At 41.2% G+C, this 10,994-nt stretch overlaps 1 protein-coding gene across 1 annotated transcript in view; it reads left to right on the top strand.

The window, feature by feature from the left end:
• Positions 1-7,517: 7,517 nt before the first annotated feature.
• PTPRA (protein tyrosine phosphatase receptor type A) overlaps positions 7,518-10,994 on the top strand; it is a 125,467-nt gene continuing 121,990 nt past the window's right edge. Inside the window, exon 1 of the mRNA XM_075190654.1 lies at positions 7,518-7,979. The gene's annotated coding sequence lies outside the window, so the exon portion shown is untranslated. The remainder of the gene's footprint in view (positions 7,980-10,994) is intronic.

Here is a 10,994-nt window from a genome sequence, read left to right as displayed (position 1 = left end):
TCACAGGGGGTTTTACAGGGAGACCAGCAGTAGTGACAATTGATGAACTGGCTCAGATTGCTGGGAAAGGCAGTCTCTTAAATGCCAGACAAAGGTGATTAGAATCCAGGAGTAATGATGAAGGTTTAACCCTTTACAGGAGGGATCTGACAAAGGCAGAGCAGCAGTGCAGCACCCAGGTTATCTGAGGAACAGGAGTACTGGATACCTGGCACAACAGGTTAACTGCATGTACAGGCTAGTCAGAGCGAGCAGGTTTGGATGGGAAGCTGGAGACCAAGCACACAGGGAAGATACTGAACTGCAGCCTGAGGCAATTCCTGACAACAGGGCTGGTGCAAGCTCTGTTGGGTGCCCTCGGTGGTGTCCCCCCAATTGGAAGGGCCACCCCTCCGTTGCGACCACATCTCCTGCTGCCACATCTCCAGGATATGGTGGCGGCATCCCCGGCTCCTCAAACTGGGAGTGTGGAGCTTGGCTGTGACATCATCACCAAGCGCCAGACCCCCAGCGTAACACTGACATGAAGGGGCAGCAGCCGGCAGCTTCACATGTAAGAATCGGGCTGCTGCTTCTTCTCCATGTCAGCGGCCAACGGTCCTTATGAGCGTGGCGCGGGGGAGTTAAAAACACTGGATGAGTGACATTGTGCCCCTCATTCAATGTTTCAGGGGTCACTTAACCAGTGGCTGGCTGTCAAATTTTAGCTCAGGGGGTGAGACACGGCTCAGCAGCCTATTAGGAACATTTTAAAAGAAAAGAAATTCAGATAGCCCATTAACCAAGCCCAAAGTAGCCCACTATGGGACCAGGCCCCCCAGCCCTGCAGCCCCTGCTTTCCAGGATAATCGTCATTCAAGCTGCCACATGTTACTGTTTTTAGGAAAAGCTGGACACAGAAAATGGATACAGCTCTGTCCGGTGCTCATATCCCAAAGCAGGATCACTGTTTGGGGTCCCAGCTGAAAAATGTTAGAGCTGGGCATCTCTTGACTTCTGACCTATAATCAAATAGTTTTGCTTATGTGGAGAAATATTTTTGTATCCCTTAAACATTAAAGCAGAAACACCAACATAAGAGAATGAAAATCAGCCTTTTTGGTGACAAATATAAATATATATATATATATATATATATATATATATATATATATATATATATATATATTATATATATACTTATATACTACACAGAGAGCATTCTAGTGACTCATATACCATACAGAGAGCATTCTAGCGACTTATATACTATACAGTGAACATTCTAGTGACTCATATACCAAACGGAGAGCATTCTAGCGACTCATAAACTATACATAGAGCATTCTATTGACTCACGTACTATACATAGAGCATTCTAGTGACTCATATACCATGCAGAGAGCATTCTAACGACTCATACAATATAGAAAGCATTCTAGGGACTCATATACTATACAAAGAGCATTTTAGAGACCCATACAATACAGAGACCATTCTAGTGACTCATATACTAAACATAGAGCATTCTAGCAACTCATACAATACAGAGAGCATTCTAGTGATACATATATATATATATATATATATATATTACAGAAGGCATTCTAGTGACAATACAGTGTGTATTCTAGTGATTAGTGTTCAATACAAAGAGCAAACTAACAATACACAATATAGAGAACATTCTAATGACAATACCCAGGCTATTCTAGTGACTGATATATAATTCAGGCAGCTTTTTAGTGACCATTATATAATGCAGACCCCTCTCTGGAGGTCCTACATTGCAAATCCCAACTATGCAAGCGAAATAAACTAGATAAATGATAACTAGATTATGGTTGGTTCCTCCACCTTGTCCTTTTTAGAAGGTTTGATAAATCTACTACTTAGAGTCCTAAAAGAGGCAGAAAAGACCAAAACAAGTCCAACCTAATTTAGAACAAATTTAATTGTAACAATGGATTAAAAATACAATAGAGAAAGACAATAGAGGCTCAACTGCAGTGTCCCTCTGGATGCGGAGTCCTCACTCACAAGACGTTCCCACAGATACAGATTCGGATCAGAAGAGTGAGTGTTGCCAGATGGAAATCACTTATTAACCCTAAGGGACTAACTACTACATAGAACTGTAACTGTGCGAGAAGTCACCCTACGCGTTTTGCCCTAAGACTTAATTAGGGATGTGGTCTCCCATACCCAGTATTTATTTGAATTAAAACAGTGCTAAAGACACATTAACCAGTCATTCATCTAGATTATTATGTACAAAATATTAAAGTAATTGAATTTCATGTAATTTTTCTCCTGATTGTCTTCCAGACCACTTCTTAGACTCACTTTGCAGCCCCACAATTATGTTGGTAAGAAGCAATTTAGCAGACTAGAGTGTTAAAAGAGATAATCGGACAAAAAACAAATACTGTGCACAACAGACCCAAAGGTTGACCATTTCTGTATCATGTTGTGTCGTGGGTTTCCTCCGGGTGCTCCTGTTTCCTCCCAAACTCCAAAAACATACTGGTAGGTTAATTGGCTGCTAGCAAATTGACCCTAGTCTATGTGTTTCTCTGTCTGTGTTTGTTTGTGGGGACTTAGATTGTGAGCCCAAATGGGGCAGGGACTGATGTGAGTGAGTTTTCTGTACAGCGCTGCGGAATTAGTGGCGCTATATTAACAGATGGTGATGATGATGACCCTTTGTGGCTCCTTATAAATTAAAGATAATAATAAAAATAAAAAGTTATTTACTCCCATGGTGCTAATTCCCAAGCACCAACTCATAGCAAGTCTGTAAAATACATTTTCAATGACTTATTTCCTAATAATAGACCATCCTTATTTGATTCAGCAGGAAAATAACTTTTTCTTTAAATGGGAGGACTGGTCACCTGACATTGTTCCACATGCTGTCAAACGGGGACATTACAAGGCTGTTGGAATTATGAGTCAAGTTGAGTTGAGTCATAAAAAAACAAAATTCATATTCTGTACCTCTGATATCCTGCTTCAGGGGAGGGCCCTCCAGCTGGTGCAAGAACTACAGCTCCCAGGATGCATCACAAGCTTGTTTTCCTGCTATTGTTCTTACACGCTTCCAACAAAGGATTGACAAAGTAACAACAGCAGAATTCCGTAAGAGGATCCTGTCTTTCTGCTATTGCTGAAAATTGTGCTGCATTTAAAAAAAGGATCAAGCACATGTGCATAAATATTTCTTATGGTTTTAAGTAAAAATCTCTCAGTTGGAGTCCAGATGGTCACTTAATAAGACAATAAAAAAAAATATTGCATTTCCAAATGATATAGATGTATAATAATTCATACAAGTACACATAAATGGTATATCACTACTTTAAAGCCACATGGAGTTGCCTATCTTCGTGAATGTAAGCTTAAAAGTGTTATTATCACCCTATGTCTTCATATGTTTCCCTTGTATATTACAATTAAAGAAATATATATTTATTCCAATATGCTACCAAAAGAAATTACTATTTGTCCTGAATAAAAAAAAATATAAAATTTGCTTGCACAGAGTAAAAAAATGAAAAACCACCAGCCCCATCTGATTATTGTTGAATGCAAAGACTGTTGTAATGACCTCTATACAATACAGTGAGCGTAAGTGTGACATTTATACAATACACAGATCATTCTACTGATTCATATAAAATACACAGAGCATATTAGTGGCCAATGTGCAATACAAAGTGCATTGTTATGACCAATATACAATACAAAAACCACTATAGTGACCAATATACAATACAGAGGGCATTCTAGTGAGTGATATACAATTCAGGGAGCCTTCTACTGACTGCTATACAAATAAAAAGAGCACTCAAATTACTGATATAAAATGGAAAGAGCAGTATAGTGACTTCTATACAATACACAAAGCATTCTATTTCCAAATGTACAGTACACGGAGCATTCTATTTCCAAATATACAATACACAGAGCATTCTAGTGACTCATATACTATACAAAGAGCATTCTAGTTACCCATATACTATGCAGAGAGCATTCTAGTGACTCATATACTATACAGAGCGCATTCTAGTCACTCATCTACTATACAGAGAGCATTCTAGTGACTCATATACTTAACAGAGAGCGTTTTAGTGGCTCATATACTATACAGTGAGCATTCTAGTTGCTCATATACTATACAGTGAGCATTCTAGTGACTCATATACTATGCAGAGAGCATTCTAGTGGCTCATATACTATACAGAGAGAATTCTAGTGGCTCATATACTATACAGAGAGCATTCTAGTCACTCATCTACTATACAGAGAGCATTCTAGTGACTCATATACTTAACAGAGAGCGTTTTAGTGGCTCATATACTATACAGTGCGCATTCTAGTTGCTCATATACTATACAGAGAGCATTCTAGTGACTCATATACTATACAGAGAGCAATCTAGTGACCCATATACTATACAGAGAGAATTCTAGTGGCTCATATACTATACGGAGAGCATTCTAGAAACTCATACACTATACAGAGAACATTCTAGTGACTCATATACTATACAGAGAGCATTCTAGTGGCTCATATACTATACAGAGAGCATTCTATCGACTCATACACCATACAGAGAGCATTCTAGTGACTCATATACTATACAGAGAGCATTCTAGTAACTAATATACTATAGAGAGAGCATTCTAGTGGCTCGTAAAATAGAGAGCATTCTAATGACGCATATATAATACAGAAAGCATTGTAGAGACCAATGCACAATAAAATATCTTTCTAGTAATACACAATGCAATGAGCATTCTAATGACTGGTGTTTAATACAAAGAGCAAACTAATTAAAAATACACAATATAGATAACATTCTAATGACTGATATACACTACACCGGCTATTCTAGTGTCTGATATACTACAGGCAGCTTTTTGTGACTATTATATAATGTAGACCCCTCTCTGGGTCAAAATGAACTAAATAATATAACTAGGAACAGAGACTTATGGAACAAGTGAACTTACCACGCATGATGTTTGCAGCCTGAAGTACCAGAGTGAATTTTTTAAAATATGTCAAATCACAAATGTCTGTAATGTCTTCTAGGCAAAGCTCTGCAATTGTGGGTCAGTGGGGTAATTCTGGCAAATTGTATCAATACGGTGGAACTAGAGAAATGCTTATTACATATTTCTAATAAGCAGTGTAAACTAATTAGCTACAAGTAAATGAGTTGGATGTAACTGTCAGCATTTTAAAAATAAATAGCAGCTTAGCAGCTCTTCCAGCCCACCCATGAGGTGGCTGCCCAGTGTCGTTTCTGGTTTTATATTAAATGTCATCCAAATCCATCCAGTGGAAGACTCAGAACAGGCTCCGAAAGGTCAAAGTTCTGGCCATTGTACACCAACGGGAGGTCTGACCGAGTCCCTAAACTTGTTAAAATCCAACTGGACCACCTTAATCTTTCTGCTTTCTCCCCCTCTTCTCCCTGTGTTGATTGTGGGTCATCTGTTAACATTAATAACATCCTAATACATGTATTTAATGGAAAAAGAATGGAAAAAGTATGTATCTTTTTAGAAATGTTTGCTCATTAATGACTATATTATTAACAGGTGACAATATTTGAATGTTTTGTTTTCTGTCCTTTCTGCTGGGTCTTTATTTTCCACATTTGTATTGTACATATCCAGCACTGCGTTGTGTCTGTCTGCATGTGACAATTGCTGTATATGCAGAGCGTAGCCACACCGTATTCAGCAAGGGACGTTTCAGATCCGCGTATGGCCGAATTACGTGGGTTTTTAAAGAAAAATTGCACAAAGCATCAGGCTCACAATGTTCAAGTACAAGCGGAAGGATCACGTCCAATCAACAGACACTTTTAGATACCACTAAGTCACTCAGGGTGGCCATTGGCTCCCATCCACTCCCTACCTTCCCTTACATTCTGTGAAGTGGAGGCCTGGTGAATTTCACATTGCATAGTGAATTGTATAGTGAATTGTATGTTATATCAAATTAACAGAAAATATGATTATGCTGTTACTATGGTAATAAAAGATGATTTTCCTCTGACATTTTGCTGCAGTACGGCAGTGTATTTCCACGTGATTATTTCACCAGCTTGGAGACTTACACTACACCTAAAAGTTAGATCTGTTTAGATTGTTTAATAGTATTGTATAGCTTATTTTGTGTCTGGTGTGTTGGATGTGTATACATTTTTTTCTGATTTCTTAGATGTTTCATTCTATGTGGAATACTTCATGGAAATAGTGATATTGGGTCTGATTAGTTAACAAGAATTTGAGTAAGTTTTCTTACCTAAGTTTTCTGGACAAAACCATGTTGCAATACAAGGGGTGCAAATTAGTTCATTATTTTGCACATACTGGCTGTTTTTTCATGTAGCACACAAATATCAACTTTAAATTTCAGTTTACAAATAAGGCATCAAGTATTTGTGTGCTACATGAAAAAACAGCCAGTATTTAACTTATGGGCAAAATAATAAACTCATTTGCACCCCTTGCATTGTTAACATGGTTTTGTCCAGAAAACTTAAGTAGGAAAACTTAGTCAATTTCTTGCCTAAGTTCCTTAATAAATCAGTTCCATTATGATTAACCTAAGAGAAAACACTTAGATCGCATCTCTTTGTAGATAACGGGGCAGTAATGTGACAGGAATATTTAAAATACTGTCTTTGGTACAATATTGGAAAAATGTTTTCATTTTTCTCTGAAATCAAGCATTTGGAAGCACCCCTCTAGAAATCCTGCGTTTGCTGCTGACCAAGGTACTTTTTCGTAAGGGTAGCCATGCTTGTGGATAAAATGAACGCTCCCCTGCCATTCTGCCATCTTTTTGCACATAGTCACCTTCTTAGCACAAGAACAGGCGCTCTGACATCACAAATCCACAACCATGACTTTTGTGTTGCACTTGAATGCAAATGAGCCCCGCTGTCAATCTCTACCCATTTATCTGCAATGAAGCAGGATGAGGTGTCACCTGTACTCTACTTTGTGTTGCTGGATTGTGCAATACCATAAAATCCTACAGGCCTCTATGTTGTCTGCTGTGCTGGTCATTACCATCACTCTCACCCATTGTGCCGTAAATAACTTGATCTGCATTGCCATGTTATCTGTATTTTTTTTTTTGTTTATTCAGTATGTTTTGTTTTTTTTATATTGTTTTTCATGTATCACGTAGTGTGTTATGGATTGTTGCGATGTCACGTATGGCGTTGCAGACATTTTTTAAATAAAAGATAACAATAATAATAATAATAATAATAATAATAATAATAATAATAATCAGAACCACTGTTTCCCATTTGTGTAAACCTGTCTGTACATGTAAGATACTGTATATACACATGTAACATAACATACAGAATGTATACTAGTGCAGGGATAAAGGAAACAATGTAGCGATTACTGTAGAACGTTGGAAATCATGATTGATACAAATGTATCTGGGCACAGAGCACGTGGGCGGGGCCAGGCGGGGATGATTGGCAGGCGCCCCGCCCCCTCCTCAGGAAACAAGCTCAGGCAGAGCTCACAGCCCCTGGGATCTCTCTGACTTCACACGAGCTGTAGCCCTCCCAAATCTGTGCACAGGCAACATGGCGGATCACACAGGGCTCTAGCAAGCACACCCTCCCAAATACCCCCTCCTTCCCACCCTACCCTACCCCAGGGGGGACAAGAGGGCAGCCATGAGGCTGCAGTGAGTGGCCGGATCTGTTGTGTGGCTGCAGCTCCCTCTCTTGCTGGATTGTAACTTCTCTGGGAGGAGATCACACGCACCACCCTGGAGGGAGGAAAACCATTCCTTTCCCACCCGCGTCCCTGGATCCCCTGCGCCAGATCACCGGATCCCCCTGCGCCAGGTCACCGGATCCCCCTGCGCCAGGTCACCGGATCCCCCTGCGCCAGGTCACCGGATCCCCCTGCGCCAGATCACTGGATCCCGCCCAGGGGCTGAAGGTAAGCCTTGGTTTCTTATTCCTTCCTCTTTTTTTCTGGCTGCCCATCCCCTTGTCAGTGCTGCCAGTGTTGGGGTGCTGCAGATGTTGGAGTGGGCACCCCGGGTGGTGGGGGGATTACCTGCCCTGGTCATAGAAGGGTGGATAGCTGGATCACATTAGATTCCAACACAGATATTACCCAGCTACATTAGTAGTATACAGATAAGTACAGTGTACATAGAGGATGTGTATAGACACAAATATTCATACCCCTGAGCCATGATTGTAAATGCGTGTACTATGCTGTTATGAGTGACATATGTGTGTGATATGTAATGTGTTATATATATATATATATATATATATATATATATACACACACACTGGTGACTTATAATTCTATGTTAATATTATAGTCACTTTCTCTTCATATAAAGAGCTGACATTATACAATACTGCACATTTGAGGGGATTGTGATACAGTGACAGGAGTCAGAAGGTAAAGATTGCTGTCACCTAATGAGCTTGCAATCTAAGGTGTGAGGACCAGCTGATACATGGTAGCTCATGTTGGGGATAGGGTGTGTAAGGCAGAAGTATTTTCAGCCACCGATATTAAAGCTGGTGACTGGCATTTCTGTGTGTTATGGTTGGAAGAGGGAGTGGAAGGTGGTGACCTGACTGTTGGTATAATAAGGCCAGAGACCTCCCCAAAGGGGGGAGCTTGGCCGTCTCTCTGTGATCTGTTCATTAGAGCGCCCGGGGAAGGGGGTACGGTGCCAATCCTAAGTGCGGTAATGACCCCTGGGCAGGGCTCTGAGGTCAGCACCACTGGCAACATCTAGGAGGCTAACGTTGTAGTCAGAGATTGACACAAACCGTGACCAATCTGTTAAATAGAAGTGACTCCACCTAGCATGTGTTCCAGTACCTTGTTGCTGTCCTTTACGTAACGGTAGCGTATGATCCGCAGTGTCAAAAGCTTTTCCAGAATCTAGGAATATCACGGCAGTCACTTGTCCACGTTCCGTTATAAGCTGAGGGCCTGATTCATTAAGGAACGTAAATCCCGATACGTACCGTATGTGGTGTAAAATCGCTCTGCACATGCCCAGAAATGGGCTATACTTCAAGGGCGTGCAATTCAGATTTGAACGCAAATGAGAATACGCAGTGCTGTACGCCGAAGGGCTCATAAGATTCTGACTGTACAAAATACATATTTTGTATGTGTTGGGTAGACATATTGTATGTATACAGTACATACTAAAATACAGTGATGTGAAACAGGAGAATATAACCTTACAATGTAGCGTGTGGGGACCTCTTGATACATAAGGTAGCAGAATAGCACATATAGCGTGTGTAGCTATTGTAAGGTAGCGTCATTAACAGCCGCCTATAACAAAGCATCCACTGGGAATATTTTTGTACAACTACCGGTGGTGTAGGATGGTTGGAATGAGGAGAGAGTGAAAATTGGAGACTTCAGATGAATTGGACATTGTTGAACTCTTAAAACAGTCATCTGCGGTCACCCATGACCGTCCTTCACCATTTCATCATCATCATCATCATTATTTATTTATATAGCGCCTCTGATTCCGCAGCGCTGTACAGAGAACTCATTCACATCAGTCCCTGCCCCATTGGAGCTTGCAGTCTAAATTCCCTAACATACACACACACAGGCAGACACAGACAAAGTGGGAGACAGACAGACTAGGGTCAATTTTGATAGCAGCCAATTGACTTAGTATGTTTTTGGAGTGTGGGAGGAAACCGGAGCACCCGGAGGAAACCCACGCAAACACAGGAAGAACATACAAACTCCACACAGATAAGGCCATGGTCGGGAATTAAACTCATGACTCCAGCACCTTCCGTTATTACGCTGAACCTGGAGAAAGCTTTTGCGCTGCATGGGCGCTCCCGTGGTCGTCTTCCAGCTGGGAGGAGCTTTGTGCCCGTTGTGTGTGTTGGGCATGGTGCTCACTGCTGGCCACAGATCCAGGGCACCTTCCTAGGAGGAACGGAGACGGCATTAACAGCTGATCGGAGTATTCCAGCAGATCTTCAAACCACTTGTGTGCATCGGAATGATGTTCCCTGTTTTCCATACCTTAGGAGTTTGACCTGATGACATAAGCGTTTAATAAGGGGGCAATAGTCTTAGCAAAGATTGGGATATTGAGGTGTAGGGACATTAACTGCTATTAGTGCAGTCTACACTGGTTGGTTGGTTTGGTATAAGCTCACAAGCAACCTCCTTCCCACACATTGGAGTCAATGTAAATTTGTGATTATAATTTTTTTTTTTTTTGGGGGGGGGGGGGGGGGGTTGTCGGCCGTATTTTAGTTTGGTTCATGCATCGTCAATAATAAGCCAGCTGGCTTGTAGAACCATCTTTAATAGCGATAACTTGAAGTCATCATTTTTCTGTGTAAGTTTATCAGTCTCTGACATCGTATTTGAGGAATTTTGTCCCATCCCTCCTTACATCAACACTTCAGCCCGTGGATGTTTGAGTGCATTAGTTTATTCACAGCTCTTGGGTCTCAGCAGAATCTCATCGGGCTTGAGGTCTGGACTCGGCCTTTCCAGAACCATGTTTCCCTTAGTTTTGCAGTGATTCCGTTGTAGACTTGCTGGTGTGTTGGGGATACAGACGGCCTCACATTTTCACCCAGAATACTCTGGTGTACCGAATCGTTCATGGCGAACTCCATGACGGCCCGTCCAGTCACTATGACTGTAAGACATCCCCCGTGTCATCGCCCTCCACCACCGCAGCTGACAGTTGATATGAGGGTCTTGTGGTGATACGCCTGTGTTTATCTTACAAGGCCTTGTGCGGTCAGACCATACAGCTCAGTTTGGTTCTCGTTGGTCCAATGTTCCGGAATCCTTATGTTTCGTTCATATGCAATCTCTCTCCCAGTAGAGTTCTGCACTTCAGATTGTTTGGAAAACGGCCTTACAGCCCTTTCCAAACTGATGATCAGCGACTTCAGCTCTGAGATCATTGCAGAT

The sequence above is a fragment of the Mixophyes fleayi genome, chromosome 1 (assembly GCF_038048845.1).
Source record: "Mixophyes fleayi isolate aMixFle1 chromosome 1, aMixFle1.hap1, whole genome shotgun sequence".
Classification (NCBI taxonomy): domain Eukaryota; kingdom Metazoa; phylum Chordata; class Amphibia; order Anura; family Limnodynastidae; genus Mixophyes; species Mixophyes fleayi.
This window is presented reverse-complemented; position numbering and strand designations above follow the sequence as displayed.